Here is a 14,902-nt window from a genome sequence, read left to right as displayed (position 1 = left end):
CTACTACTACTCTCTAAGGATGACCGTTACTTAACTACTAACTCTACTTAACCGGTATGATTAAAATCCTCGAAGAAACCCTACCGAAAAATTTCGGCAGAGTCACCCCTGTACCGGTGACCATATTCAACAATACATGCAATATATACTCAGCCACAAGCGGCTGGAACACATATCAATCAACCACGCAGTATAATAAATCCAAAATAAAGAAAACCATACCACAACTCATCACACCATATCACAATTCATCTACTATGTCCTAATCACATCACAATATCATGTACTATCTCAAATACTTCTAACATAACAAAAGACAATAGAAACTAGAATAAAACTCTTTCCTAATCTCAAGGCTTCCATAGTCCTGGCATCACACATCCTTCGAACACCTCCTTGTCGCCTTCCTTTCTATATATTTTTCTTTCCTGTATCTGCAGTAAGAGGAAGTGTAGTCTATAAGCAAAATTTGCTTAGTAAGCGCTATCTAACTCACAAAATCACGAATGTGCATGTATACGAAAAGAACTAGAAACTATATGCTCTAAAAAGAAATAAAGCATAAACATAACTGCTCATGTCAAACTAATAGCAAAGAAAAGCTAAGGAATCTACTCATGTAATTCTAATAGTTAATCATGCTGCTCATCTAATAGGTAAATAGGAAAACTACTCATCTACTAGATAAACATGGTAGAATAAAGAACTAAACTTACTGATTTTTAGAACTATATGAAACTTTATTTCATTTGTTCTAACTTAATCTTTAATACTTTATGTTTATGTAAAACTCCTTTTACTTGTTCAAAAACTTATACTTATAGTACTTCAAAATAATAATCAACTTCTCTTGGGCCCGGCAATTGTGCTTTTACTTTTGTAACGACCCGACCCATTTGGCGGCCCATTTGGCGACCCTATGGTCGTCGACCGTCGACCGTCTGCCGAGCCGTTACTACTAGGTTATCTAAACCTAGGGACGACTATGGGAGCCCAACCTAAGGACAACTGAGAGTCCAATACAGTGCCACTGATAAAAGTAAAATACTTGTTATCTTTTAATACTTCTAATATATAATGCCTCGGCATTTTCTTTAGCACCTTGTGTGCCAAAATCCCTAAAGTCTTGACTTCGGGATCTACTTAAGGCCTTGGCCTTTTTCTTTCCTTTCTTTATCTTTCTTATACTTTTCTTCATCTTTCTTATACTTTTCTTAAACCCAAAATACTGTTAGGGTGTCTTTCGTATGCATCTATGAATGAAACTAACTATGTAACACATAATCATGCATAAAATACAAAAGAAATCTGCACATACAATACTTGTCAAAAATCTGCACTAATGCTTAACAGAAATCTGCATACTAGCTTGATAAAAATCTGCATAATAGCTTAACAGAAATCTGCATACTAGCTTAACAAAATCTGCATCTTAATACTTTATAAAATCTACATTAATCAACATGTAAATCTCTTTTCTCATCTTCTAAACTAAACTTCTATTCTGAACTTATTACTTGCATAACTAAATCATCACATACTTCTCACTTTTAGACTAAACTAACCTCAATAATCGGTACAGGAATTATCTTCCTAAATATGGAACCCACTTGATCTCCTGAATAAACTAGTATAACAGAATGTTATATCTTACAGACATATGATTATATGTAGTGAAACCTCATTGAAATAAATCATATGATCTTCTACTCAGCAGCTCTAATGCATGGACTCTTAATCTAGAAAACATAGTTCAAGTTGTTCATCTGCTTCAAACCTTTTCAAAGCATAATCGATATCCTGCAAACAAAAGGATTATGTTCTCTTCACTCTTCTTAATCCGCTGATTTAGTTCTAAAATCTCCATCAAAATACCAATCATCAAGCTAAATCCACCGACAGAATCTGTCCAAGATTTTGGAAGCTCTCAAAAGAACAAAACCTCCAACCATTGAGTCTTAACCTATCAATAATCTGTACAAAAATTCTAGAAGCCATAAAGAGGAACAAAGGCATCATCAATCAAGCTTAATCTATCAAAATCGGTACAACAGTTGCAAATTCGACAGGGAGAAGCAATAACATCCTAAGTAAGACTTAATTCCCAACAAAACCTGCACTAGCAATCTTGAACACATCACAAATTCCATATCAATTGCATAAATCTGAAGTACATTTACTTACATGCTGTAAGGACTAAACTACAATCAAGTATCTGACAGCATATTCACCAACACTATGCCATTGCACACACCTTGCAACCAAACAAAGATTTGCTACTGAAAACCTAGGAAAATATGGTTGTTCTTCATGTATTGTATCATAACATACCATTCTACAAAATCAAACTACATGCTTTAAAGGAAACTAAACTCTTCCTCGTTCCTTGCCCAACACAGGAATCCGAAATCTGTTCTTCATGCTTACTAAACCAATTTGTCTCTTCTTTCTTTAAGGTTCACGGCAGCAAATAAAAAGCAAGATTCTTCACGGCAAAATTCAAGAAAACAAGAAAAAACACCAAAGCCAATTCGGAGCTACTCCTACTGCAGGTGAGAAGCGACTTACCTAGCGTTCTTGGACTTACAACCGAACGCAAGGAGGACTTCTAGGTCTCGGAGCTCTGATCGGAAGACTCGAAATCGCGGCTCCTCCTCGTGCTCCAGATTTCTCCTCGTCGAGAGGAGCTCGGCGGTGTGAAGAATCCATAGAACCTTGCCTTGGCCGGCCGCCGGAGTGAAGCCCTAAGCCCTCTTTTGTGTTTTCGTTCGAGCAGAGAACGGCGTCGGGAGAGAAAGAAGAGGTAGGGTTTTTTTTGGTCACGAGTAATCAAGCCCTAAGTTCTCACTTTATAACTCCAATATTTCTATTAACTACTATTGCTTATATATTTTTCGCTTCCCTTCTTATTAATAAAGCCCGCTGGCCCAGTTGGTTGGTTGCATTCTGTTTTGGGCGCGGCTCGCGGGTTCGAATCCCAGCTGCAACTATTTTATTTCCTATTATTCTCTGTTTCCTAACTACTGCTTAAATAGAATTTTTCTCCTCCTTTAATAACAAATGACCGCTAGCACACTTGGTTAACCCAGTTTTAACCAAATCCCAGGTCGCAGCTTCGATTCCTCATCCGCGCACTTTTATTTCCAATTTATTTAAACATTCATAAATACTGCTTATATATATTTCATCCCATATATACTCACAAACAGGTCGCAGATTAGTTGACTGGTTGGATTCGGTTAAAACTCAGCTAAGTCCGAGGTCTTGGGTTCAAAACTCGACTTTAACATTTTTTTTCTTTTTTTTTTTAACTTCTTTCTCTTGGTAAAAATATCAAACGAACTCCAAAAATTACATAAAAATACTCTAAAAATTTCTAAAAATCTCTAGAATTTTTCTATAGCATTTAAAAATATTTTTGAATTATTTTTAGGGCTCAAAATGAGAAAATTTGGGTCGTTACAACCCAAACCATCCAATTGGCCAAATAATTGGTGACCAGACCTAAGAGTCCAAACTAGATTAGCTTTAACACTTTTTTTTTCTTTTTTTTTTTTTAAACTTCTTTCTCTTGGTAAAAATACCAAACGAACTCCAAAAATTACATAAAAATACTCTAAAAATTTCTAAAAATCTCTAGAATTTTTCTATAGCATTTAAAAATATTTTTGAATTATTTTTAGGGCTCAAAATGAGGAAATTTGGGTCGTTACAACCCAAACCATCCAATTGGCCAAATAATTGGTGACCAGACCTAAGAGTCCAAACTAGATTAGCTTTTATAAATCTAAGTCAAATTGCCTTAATCTCTAAAATTGAACCCAAAATGATAGAAGAATCTCTACTTGACCCAGACTGGATCATAACCATGCAAGAAGAACTTACCCAATTTAAAAGAAATAAAGTCTGGGACTTAGTACCACTACCTATTAATAAAAAGGTAATATAAACAAAATGGGTATTAATAAATAAATTAAGTAAAAATGGAAAAATTATTAGAATCAAGGCTAGACTAGTGGCTAAAGGGTTTAGTCAAGTAGAGGGACTTGACTATAATGAAACATATGCCCTAGTAGCCAGACTTGAGTCCATTAGAATGCAACTTAGCTATGCAGCTCATAAAGGATTTAACCTTTATCAAATGGATGTTAAGTCCACCTTCTGAAATGAGCTAATAAAATAAGAGGTTTATGTAGGTCAACCACCCGAGTTTGAGAGTTTAGATCATCCTGACCATGTCTTTAAAATTAAGAAAGTCTTGTATGCTCTTAAACAAGCACTTAGGGCCTAGTATGAGAAGTTGACCTCCTACCTAATTTCCAAATGATTCAACCAAGGAAAAATTGATCAACACTATTTGTAAAATCAATCAAACAAGATATCTTTATAGCCCAAGTATATGTAGACGATATAATCTTTGGTTCAAACAATTCAAAATTTTTACAAGAATTTATAACCCTAATGGAACAAGAATTTGAATGAGCCTAGTAGGTAAACTAACTTACTTTATAGGGTTACAGATTAAACAAATTAGTGAAGGAAATTATGTTTATCAACAAAAATATATCAAAGAATTACTTAAAAAATTTGGAATGGAAAATCCATAGACCTAAAATACTATAGGAGTGTCATAGGCAGCCTCATATACTTAACTGCTAGTCAACCTGATATTTTATTTGTAGTTAGTATATGTGTTAGATACCAAACTTGTGCTAAGGAATCTCACTTAACTAATGTAAGAATTTTTAGATATCTAAAAGGAACACCAAATGTAGGAATTTAGTATCTAAGAATAACTAATTTTGAACTAATAGGTTACTCTGACTTAGACTATGCTGGCTGTAAACTAGATAGAAAGAGTACAAGTGGTGGATGTCAATTACTTAGACCATCACTTGTCAACTGGTTTAGTATAAAGCAACACTGTGTTGCTTTTATCTACTACCGAGGCAGAATATATAGCAATAGGAGAATGTGTTGCATAATTGTTATGGATGATGCACACCCTAAAAGATTTTAACTTAAACTTCAAAAATATAAAAGTACTAATTGATAATATTAGCTCAATTAACTTAATAAAAAATTCAGTGCATCATTCAAGAACTAAACACATCGAAATTAGACACCACTTTATCAGGGATCATGTAGCTAAAGGCGAACTCAATTACATTGAGCCCAAGTCCAACTTAGCTGACATATTTATCAAACATCTCCCTGAAAGTGAATTTAGCAATTTACGTCAACAACTAGGAATGTGTTATATAGAATAAGACTATTATCTTCAAAAATAGTTTTCAAATGATTTACAAATTCTAAGGAAACCCCCTTACCTATATTTTTCTAAAAAAAATTCAAATTTCCTTAGTTTTTCAAAATAAATTTTAGTCTTAGTGTAGATCAAATCTATAGAAATCATGTTCCTATAGATTTAGGACTTAAGCATCTCACAAACACAATAGATTAACCTTGATTGTGTATTTCAAAACTTAGAACGGCCTGAGATGCAGAGGCTCTTTGCCTGGACTTAAGATGCTTATATCAGTGCATCAATACAAGTCTAGGCGTAAAATACCAAACAGAACAGTGATCAGGTTAAGTAATCCACTTTTAGTCAAACACTAACTGGATACAATCATTTAACCTGACTAACCAAGTGAACACTGCTATCCTCTGATAGTTAGTTAGTAACTAACGGTTAGACACTTTAGGACAATTTCTAGTTGACTAGATTAATTTAAATAATATCATATTCAGGGGGAGAATATTTAAAAATGACTTTCAAAATATTTTTTTAGTGTTTACACATCCTTGAAAAGATGTTTTTAAAAACTCTTTTTCAAAATGCTTACTTTGAAAATCATTTTTAACATATTTTAAAAAATCACATGTTTTGAAAAATTCTTATACTTATCAAATCATATATTTTGAAAAATTATTTTGAAAACTATTTCAATTTTTGTAAACTTCTTTTAAACCAACTTTAAAAGATGTTTTTGAATAGTTTTTGAAAAAGTTTCATTCTTGTAAAACCTAGTTTTTTAAAAGTTTCATTCTTGAAAAAGTTTCATCCTTGAAAATTTTTGAAAAGTGTCATTCTTGCAAAACTTATTTTAAAATTTCCTTAAAACTTATTCAAATTTTAAAATTTCTTAACATCTACTTAAACTTTAAAGTTAGCTATGTAAAGGTTAGCTTTCAAAATCTAATATAAATCTTCAAAAGCTTTCCTTTAAAAAATTTTGTTATTTTTTTGGTTAAAAAATTACAAGTGTTTTGCCAACTTTATTTTTTGATTAGTTTGAACAAGTTTTCTTTAAACTCTCCCAATAATTATGAAAATTTTCTTGTTGTTACCAAAATTTCACTACTTTCTCTCATTACTTTACTTAACATTGTTTTACTTATTTACTCATGTTTTTTTTATGAATGTCAGGGGGGGGGGGGTTAGGGGTTAAGTGAGCAAAAAAAGAAAAAAAAAAAGATTAACTTTTTAGTTCTCTTGCTTAATTTGCATATTGTTTTCCTAACTTAACACAGGTTATCATTGCATCAAAAAAGGAGAGATTATTAGTGCAGTTTACACTAACAGTCTAACTCAAGTTTTGATAAATGATAAATAAGTTAAGTTAGGTATAATTGTGATCTAACCACTTTACCAAGTGTGCAGGAGTTAACCAGATAGGTCGACGGACTGACCTGATATCTGGTGAGAAGTCCAGATAAGTCGACGGGCCGACAGGATATCTGGCGGGAAGTCCAGCTAGGTCAACAGGTTGACTAGATAGCTAGTGTGAAGTCCAACTAGGTCAGCAGGCCGACCATATAGCTGGTGCAAAGTCTAGATAGGTTGACAGGCCAACCGGATATCTGGCAGGAAGTCTAGTTGGGTCTGCGGACCAGATAACTAGAAAACTGATAAGTAAAGGTAAGTCAATGGAGGAGAGTGACTAAGTGAGGATGTGTCCTGATTAAGGGAACAATAGGCGTTGATCCAGGTTAGGTCTATTTTGGATCCCTAATCTGAGACATTGACTAGTTCCTGGTCCTAGGAGGATAGGAACTAATTACTACTGCTCATTATTATTGTGCTAACACTTGTCTTGCATGTCATTATTTGATTTATTAGATTATCGTTATTTTGCAGGATAAAAGAGTAAATTTACCTTCGAATGAACAGTGTTAGAAGGCACCTTCAAGCAGCTGAAGGTGTCTTCGTATTGTTCATGGAAGACGCCTTCCAAAGTTATGGAAGGCGCCTTCCGCGAGATGAAATTTCGACATCGTCTTATATAAGAGCCAGACTGTTCAGGATAAAGTTTATCCCAATGGACGCGCCTTCCAAGGCTATGGAAGGCACCCTCAATGCCCTATATAAGGCAGTCTCGAGGAAGTTTTAAACCATAACACATATACAAGCTACTACGCATCCATTTGAAGTTCTGACTGCTCTGGGCTCCTGCTATGACTCTGCTACAAAGCTACTGCACCTGACGACTACTCCGAGGACTTCTAATGGTGGTTGGCAGACCGACATCGACACACAAACAAGCTACCTCATTCCCTAAGTGTCGGTAACATTTTTTGTACTTAAATTCTACAAACGGGAAGTGTAGTCTGTTACACTTCTCCAATCTTCTTTGTACTTGATTCTCTCTTCCGGAGGTACCGGAAGAGATTTTTAGTGGATTACCCATCAATAGGTCTGTGGGACTTGGGTCTTGGAGTAGGAGTCGCCGAAGGCTCCGAACCAAGTAAAACCGCCTATATTTTCTAGTGTTGTTTTTTTTATTTCCGCTGCGTATGCTTTGATTTCAAAATGAGAAATGAGTTTTCAAAAACCATGTGATTCGCCCCCCTTCTCACGTGTATATCAATCCAACAGAAAAGACATATCTATAGACTATTACAACTTCTCCAAACAATACAAAACCTCAAGTACATAGGCCCAATTATTTAACATTGGGGCAATTAAGAATCAATCCTACAACCACATCCATATAAAGAAATTCAGAAGTAGTTTTGTTGGGTCTTCCCAACACTATTCCAGATGAAATTTCTATATATATGAGGCATCTTGCATAAGACTTTACTTTTCAAACCTTTGTTGAATTATGTGAAGCTTTAAAGATTTTACACCAAGAAAAGGTCTCAAAGGGGATGACAATCATTATCAAGGAGAAAGTAGCCCCAAGTTTAAATGCCACAAACATACCAAAACCTCTAAAACTTCAGAAAAATATGAATGTCAATGCAACCTCTTATATGCTTTCTGAAAAGTACATATAAACATGGACACATATGAACCACCAACAATTAAAGGAAGAGTAATTACTCCATTCCTTTTAATGGACTATGGTTTGCTCTACAAACTATGGATACATGATCCAGACTCCCTCCAGGACTTTCCAAAGAAAACTTGGACAAATTATCACTATATCTCTAGAAGAAAAAGAAACATTTGTATCTGTACTTTCGAAAGTTCACCTCTAGAATGGGTTGGTTTAAAAATAGAGTCTGCTATGCACCTCATTAAAATAAACATTGACAAACTCAATGGCCACACACTAGAGTTTGATTACTATACTTCTAATTTTGACATCCATTGCAAAGCTTTCTTACCCTTACCAGACCAACTAAAATATTAGAGAGCTTCGGTTCAAGGAGCTAAGTGGTCATGGGATAAACTAGAAGACCCAAATGAGTATCTTCTAGTAGGAGATGTTGGTACAGGGAGTATCAAATGATCGAACCTAAGTTTTGATTATGGCAAAGAACCCAAAGTTAAGGTTACTTGTTGTCTAACAAGTGTGAATGAGCTTGTAGGAAAGTCCTAAGTCTTCTTAAGTAAAAGTTCTAGTGGATTCTAGGAAGGTAGAAAATCCTAGGGAGAGGTAACCCTTGGTGGTGGAAAGTCCTAATTACAGTTAGGCAAGGCGAAGTCTTGGTGGGTCGAGCACTTTGAATGAAATCCTAGAGTCGGGGACTCTAAGTGAAAATCTTGGTAGTCGCGGACCAGATAGATGTCTGGACGGGTCGTTGAGCAGACGTTCAGAATGAAGACCTGAAGTTTCAGACGCTGAGCAAAAGTCTAGACGGTCTGAAGGATCGATCTGGCAAAAGGTAAACTCTCCTGAGAGGAGTAGGTGAGGACGCGTTCCCTCGAAGAGGGAACAGTAAGCGTCAGTTCGACTTAGAGTTTCAACAAAACTCAAAGTCAGAATCTAACAGTCAGATGCTGTCAAATTCATATTATATATTGTTTATTGTCTAGACTAATTTTGTTTTACAGAAAAAAGGAGGCTAAAAAAGTTAGTTTGGGTGCCCGAAAGGGATCCGGGCATCTAGAGTCCAGGCGCCTGGAGCTAATCTGAGCGCCCGGATCAAGTTCGCGCTGGGCGGGTTGGGGGCTCAAGTGATCCGAGCGCCCGGACTCGGTCCAGGCGCCCTGACCTGAAAAATCATTCATAAGCCTACATGGAGTGCGTCGATTGGCCGGGAGCGTGGTACAGGCGCCTGAAAATGCCTATATAAGCGGCATTCGACTAGGGGCTACGAAACAACATTCAGAACGACTTCTACAGTTGCGCGCTACTTCAATAAATTCTCTTGACACCCGAAAGCTACTCTGACAATGACTACGCTGAAGATCTATTTCTCCAAGTCGTTAGTATTGTTTTATTTAAAAATTACTTGTACTACAATTGTAAATCTCTTTGTAACTTTTGATTGATTACTGGATTGTTCATCGAAAGCGGTATCACATGCGTGCCTTGGAATATGAGTCGTCACAGGCTCCGAACCAAATAACTCTTGGTATTCACGATTACTTTCTTTCTGTCTTGTCTTTCTTATTCTACTGCATTTTACTCGAACATTTTCAAACGAACGTGAAAGCCACGAGCGCTATTCACCGCCCTCTAGCACAACGATCCTATAATTAGTATTAGAGCGGGGCCACTCTGAATCGGTACAACTACCGTTTGAGTAATTTTTACTTTTTTCGTCCTTTTTTTCAAAAAATAAATTCTTATTCCTTTCATTTTTTCCCTCCAACTTTTTTAAAAAATTCATTTTTATTTTTTCATCATTGGTCAATATTGACGAAATATCACATTTAACAAAATTTGTAATAATATTTATTATTATTATTATTTTATTTTTTCTTGAAATTAGTGAAATACTATTTTATTTTTCTCTACCACTATTAATCTAAGACCAAGTCTTAGGACAAGTCTACTTGTTTTTGTTGTGTGCTAGATTTGTTCAATAAATGACCCATCAAGAAGGGTATAGCACTGCACACCCTCCCCTTTTCTCCAGCAAAGACTTCGACTACTGGAAGAGTCGAATGGAGTACCACCTTAAGATACAAGTTGAGATGTAGATAATCATCCAAACAGGCCTCCTCCTCCCTCTCGAAGGCATTGGAAAACCAATATCGTGAGAGAACTGGGACACAAATCTGATGAAGAAGATCGAGGCCAACGCCAAAGCAACATGCACTCTACTATGTGGACTAACCAAAGAAGAGCTGAACTGAGTCAGCCCATTTTCAAGCACGAAAGAACTATGGAAAAAGTTAATCGAGCTGCACGAGAGAACTTCCAACACGAAGGTAAGCAAACATGATTTGATATTAAATAAACTTTATAATATAAAAATGCAAGAAGGTGAGACGATGAGCCAACTTCACGCACGAATCCAAGACCTCCTCAACGGTCTCCACGTAATTGGACAAAAGGTAAAAAATCCGATGTTATCAGGTATGCACTCAATGCATTTTGGAGGAACACTTTGTGGGCATCCATGGTAGATGCTTATAAAGTGTCTAAAGATCTTTTACAAATTAAATTAGACGAGTTATTTTACGAATTTGAACTTCATGAACAAATTAATATTACTCAGGCTGAGAAAGGTATTGCGCTACTTGCAGGGAAACTCGTGAACAAAAAGTCGAAGCCTAAGCACCGGACCAAACCCGAGTCTGAAGATGAATCAGATTCAGAAGAAGACGAAATCACCACCGAACTAGTCAAACTAGTTTGGAAAGTACTTAAGAAGAAGAAGGTGACTCAATTGAACACGAATGTCAAGTCTGGAGTTACCTGCAACAGCTGCAACAAGAAGGGACACTACAAGCCTGAATGTCCAAACTAGAAGCGAGGAAGAAGGAAGGTGTTGAAGGCAACATGGTCCGAGTCATCGGAAGAGTCGGATGAAGAAGAACACAAGCAAGCAAGCTTCGTTGCTCTACTAGCACAAGCATACATTGCCGAAACTGAGTATGAATCCAAAACCAGAGCATAATCAAAAATCGAGTTCAAAAGAAGCCACGGATCCATATCCATTTCTGAAAGGCCAAACAACTTTGTAAGTTCTTTGTTCGCTGGTACTCAAATAGACGAATTACGAAATTTAATTGAATACTTGTTAAGAAAATTGGCTAAATCCAATCTCCGGGTCAAGTCACTCCAAAAAGATGTAACAATCCTTAAGGAAGTGACTAACTCGAGTTCTTTGACTAAGCAAATTCAAGAAGAAACCTCAACTCAAGTCTAACAACTTGAGGAAGAGAATTCCAATTTGAAAAGTCAAGTCAAGAAACTTAAGAATACGTTGGAACGGTTCACCTTGGGTTCCAAGAATCTTGACATAATTCTTGGAAAATAAAAGGTCGTATACAACCAATCCGGACTTAGATATAAGACCAAATATCGATTCAAGCCTTGCTTATCTTTAGTGAATCGATCAAATAGAAGAATAGTCCAAGCAAGGGTTCCCAAGTCTAACTTGATTAATCAAGTTGGACTTGGTCAATATTAGATCCCCAAGGATCAAATCCATTATCTTAATAGACCCTATCGAGACTATGATCTAGGGAGAGCCAATAGAAAGACCATCTCCGTTATTAAATAAATGTGTTTGATGCTCGCTTTATCGCTTTTTATTATCCATGCTTAGATTAGGATAGATAAGGACTTAGGCTTGATCTACACTTAACTAGTTAGACCTAAGATTTTCAGAAAGGAAATTAAGTATTCAATTTATTTTTAAAAGGCTTTGTATAAAAGTGGTTGATGAACCAATACCCAAGAAGGCCTAGTGCTTCGCCACGGCCTAGAAATCAATTATTAGAATAAATATTTAATTGACTAATTGTTAAACTTTAGTCTAACTCAAATGTAAATCAATCCTTAGATTTGAATTTAAATTAAAGATTAAAATTAATCATCTCACAAAAACTTATAACGTTTCTTGATTGACAATCTAGAAAAGGGTGAGATGGGTCTAGGTCTAAAATAAAAAGTAGTTAACCAAATCTAAATTAATTAAACTCGATTAAATTAAGCTATTGTGCGCCGCCGCCATTGTAGACCGCTTGACCACCGAATGTCGTCGCATGTCTCACCTTGACTACTTGCCACAGACAACAATCATTGTTGTCACTACGGGGGCGGCCATGGTCGGCTGACTGTGTCTACTGTCCAATGCCATCATCGACCATTAGATCCATGGTAAGTAAAGTTAATTAAATTAGGATTATTATTTAATTAGCGGGAGATTAGAGTTACCATGTGTTGATTAACATTGATTTAGTAGGTTAATTAAGATATAGATTTATCATAAGATAATTAGGATATGATGAAATTGATTTGACATGATAAATATTGAGGGAATTAATGATTAAGAGTAAATGAAATAATAAACTAACAGCAAGGGATTTATTAATAAGTTGATTAGTTAATGCATTGATTAATTAATCAATTAATAAGTTGCTAGTTAGTATTATATGATTAAATGGATAATTGAGTACGTAGGTATCAATTAAGAATTTACTAAGTTAGATTAATGGACTTGGTGGTTAATTGAATTGCTAATTGGATTAGTGATTATCTAATTAATTTATCGTTTGATTAATTAATAGGTCTGTTAATAAGTTAACTTATTTAAAAGATGGATTAATTGATAGGATGAGTAGATGGTTTGATGCACGTATAAAAGACGCTTAGAATTATTTCGTATCTTGTACTTGTAAGATTTGAGAGCGAAGCAAATTCATCTAACTTGAAGACAGTTAGGAGGATCTACATTTAAGGTAGGTAAATTCTGTTTATCTTTTGTGAGCTTTGATTATAGTGCACGATTATTTATTGCCATGTTTTTGTTGGTGCAATATCCCTAGGTCAAGGTTGACCTGGTTGACTAGGCTTGAGTTGGCTCAAACTTGAGTCTTGATATTTGAGTTTCGATGTTTGACAATACATAGAGATTGCAGATGCAATCGTCCGATTTAGGAGATTGTTGATACAATTCCCCTCTGGTCAAGAACTGACCAGTTTAATGTAAAGAAGAGTCAAGTCGGTTAAAAAGTTGATCGGATATTTAACTGAGAAAGTCCTAACAGGAGGTTAGGCAAGTGAAAATCCTGGTGAGTGAAGTCAGGCGGTTGGAAGTCCTGGTGAGTGAAGTCAGGTGAAAGACCTAGTGAGTGAAGTTAGACAGTTGAAAAATCCTGATGAGTGAAGCCAGGTGAAAGACCTAGTAAGTAAAGCTAGGCAGGTGAAAGTCCTAGTGAGTGAAGTCAGACATATCGAAAGCTCTGGTGAGTGAAACTAGGCAAATGGAAAGTCCTAGTGAGTGAAGCTAGGCAAAAGAAAAGACCTAGTGAGTGAAGTTAGGCACGAGCAAATCCAGATGGGTCAAGGGTGACCGGACATCTGGTGGAAGTCCAAGTGGGTTATGGAGGACCAGACACTTGGCACGAGACGGTAAGTCCAAGTGCGTCAAGGTTGATTGGACACTTGGCACGAGAAGAAAAGTCCAAGTGGGTTAAAGGATTGACCGAACACTTGGTGAAGAAGTCCCGGTGGGTTATGGTTGACAGGATGCTAGGCATGAGGAGATCTAACAGGTCACGGTTGACCGGATGTTGGATTTGGAGACCGTAGACTTGAGTTAAGCAAGTCAAAGGGAGGTTAATTGATCAACTGATTGATTGAACCGCAGTCCAATCGGTCAGCTGATAGATTGGAGGTGGCTGGAAGTGAAGCCTGGCCCAATCGATCAGTCGATCGATTGGGAGTCTGAATCACGACCACAGAAGCTTTCCCAATTGATCAGGCGATCGATTGGGCATCGCCAATCGATCGGTCGATCGATTGGGAGCTGAAAATCGCACGAATCACGATAAATACTAAATCGATCAGTCGATCGATTCAGATTTCTCCAGCAGAGCACAAAGGCGCTTTGAATCGATCAGCCAATCGATTCAAGCCTCCCCCAATCGATTGGGATATGACCATTGTGCAGGATGCAAGTTTTGGACGACCAAGATCGCTGGGATCTGACGTGGCAATCGATTAGGAGGAGTCCCAATCGATTGGAAGCCCTAGAAACACAGATATAAAGGCAACAAAGAGTTCAAACACTACAACCCTTTCTTCTCCAGCTCACACGATCCTTCACTGCTACTGTTTGTCGGACTTCGAGTGTGGAAGACCAGTGTTGTTACACTTTCCAGCTAGTCTAGAGGTGTCTTCATCAACAAGGTTAAGCAAGAAGAAGGTTTTCCATTTCCATTCTTGTATTTTCTTCTTGCATGTGTTGTATCTTATTGTGTGAGTGTTGTGCAAGGTTTCTCCAACTCCAGTAATTACCGAGGAGTATTTTTCTTAGTGGAGAGTTTCGTGTGTGTGGATCCTTAGATTTGTCACCTCATCTTGAGGTGGATACCAAGTAAATTTACTTATTAGCGTTGTATTATTGTTTCGTGTTCTTTCCACTACACATCATCATCACCAAACAAGCAACCGAAGCACGACGAACTATTCACCCTCCCCTCTAGCTACAAATCAATTCTAACAGTTTTGATTAGGTCGCAGTTACTCGCTTATCTTAAATC

General features: G+C 36.5%; 1 long non-coding RNA gene across 1 annotated transcript; it reads right to left on the bottom strand.

Annotated features, from left to right (window-relative positions):
- Positions 1 to 239: 239 nt before the first annotated feature.
- On the bottom strand, positions 240 to 3,024 carry LOC122029724. Its single transcript, XR_006125164.1, has 2 exons — positions 2,569 to 3,024; positions 240 to 434 (listed from the first exon to the last, which is right to left on the bottom strand). It is a non-coding gene; the product is annotated as an uncharacterized LOC122029724 (long non-coding RNA).
- Positions 3,025 to 14,902: the final 11,878 nt, after the last annotated feature.

Source organism: Zingiber officinale, chromosome 10B, assembly GCF_018446385.1.
Source record: "Zingiber officinale cultivar Zhangliang chromosome 10B, Zo_v1.1, whole genome shotgun sequence".
NCBI lineage: Eukaryota > Viridiplantae > Streptophyta > Magnoliopsida > Zingiberales > Zingiberaceae > Zingiber > Zingiber officinale.
This window is presented reverse-complemented; position numbering and strand designations above follow the sequence as displayed.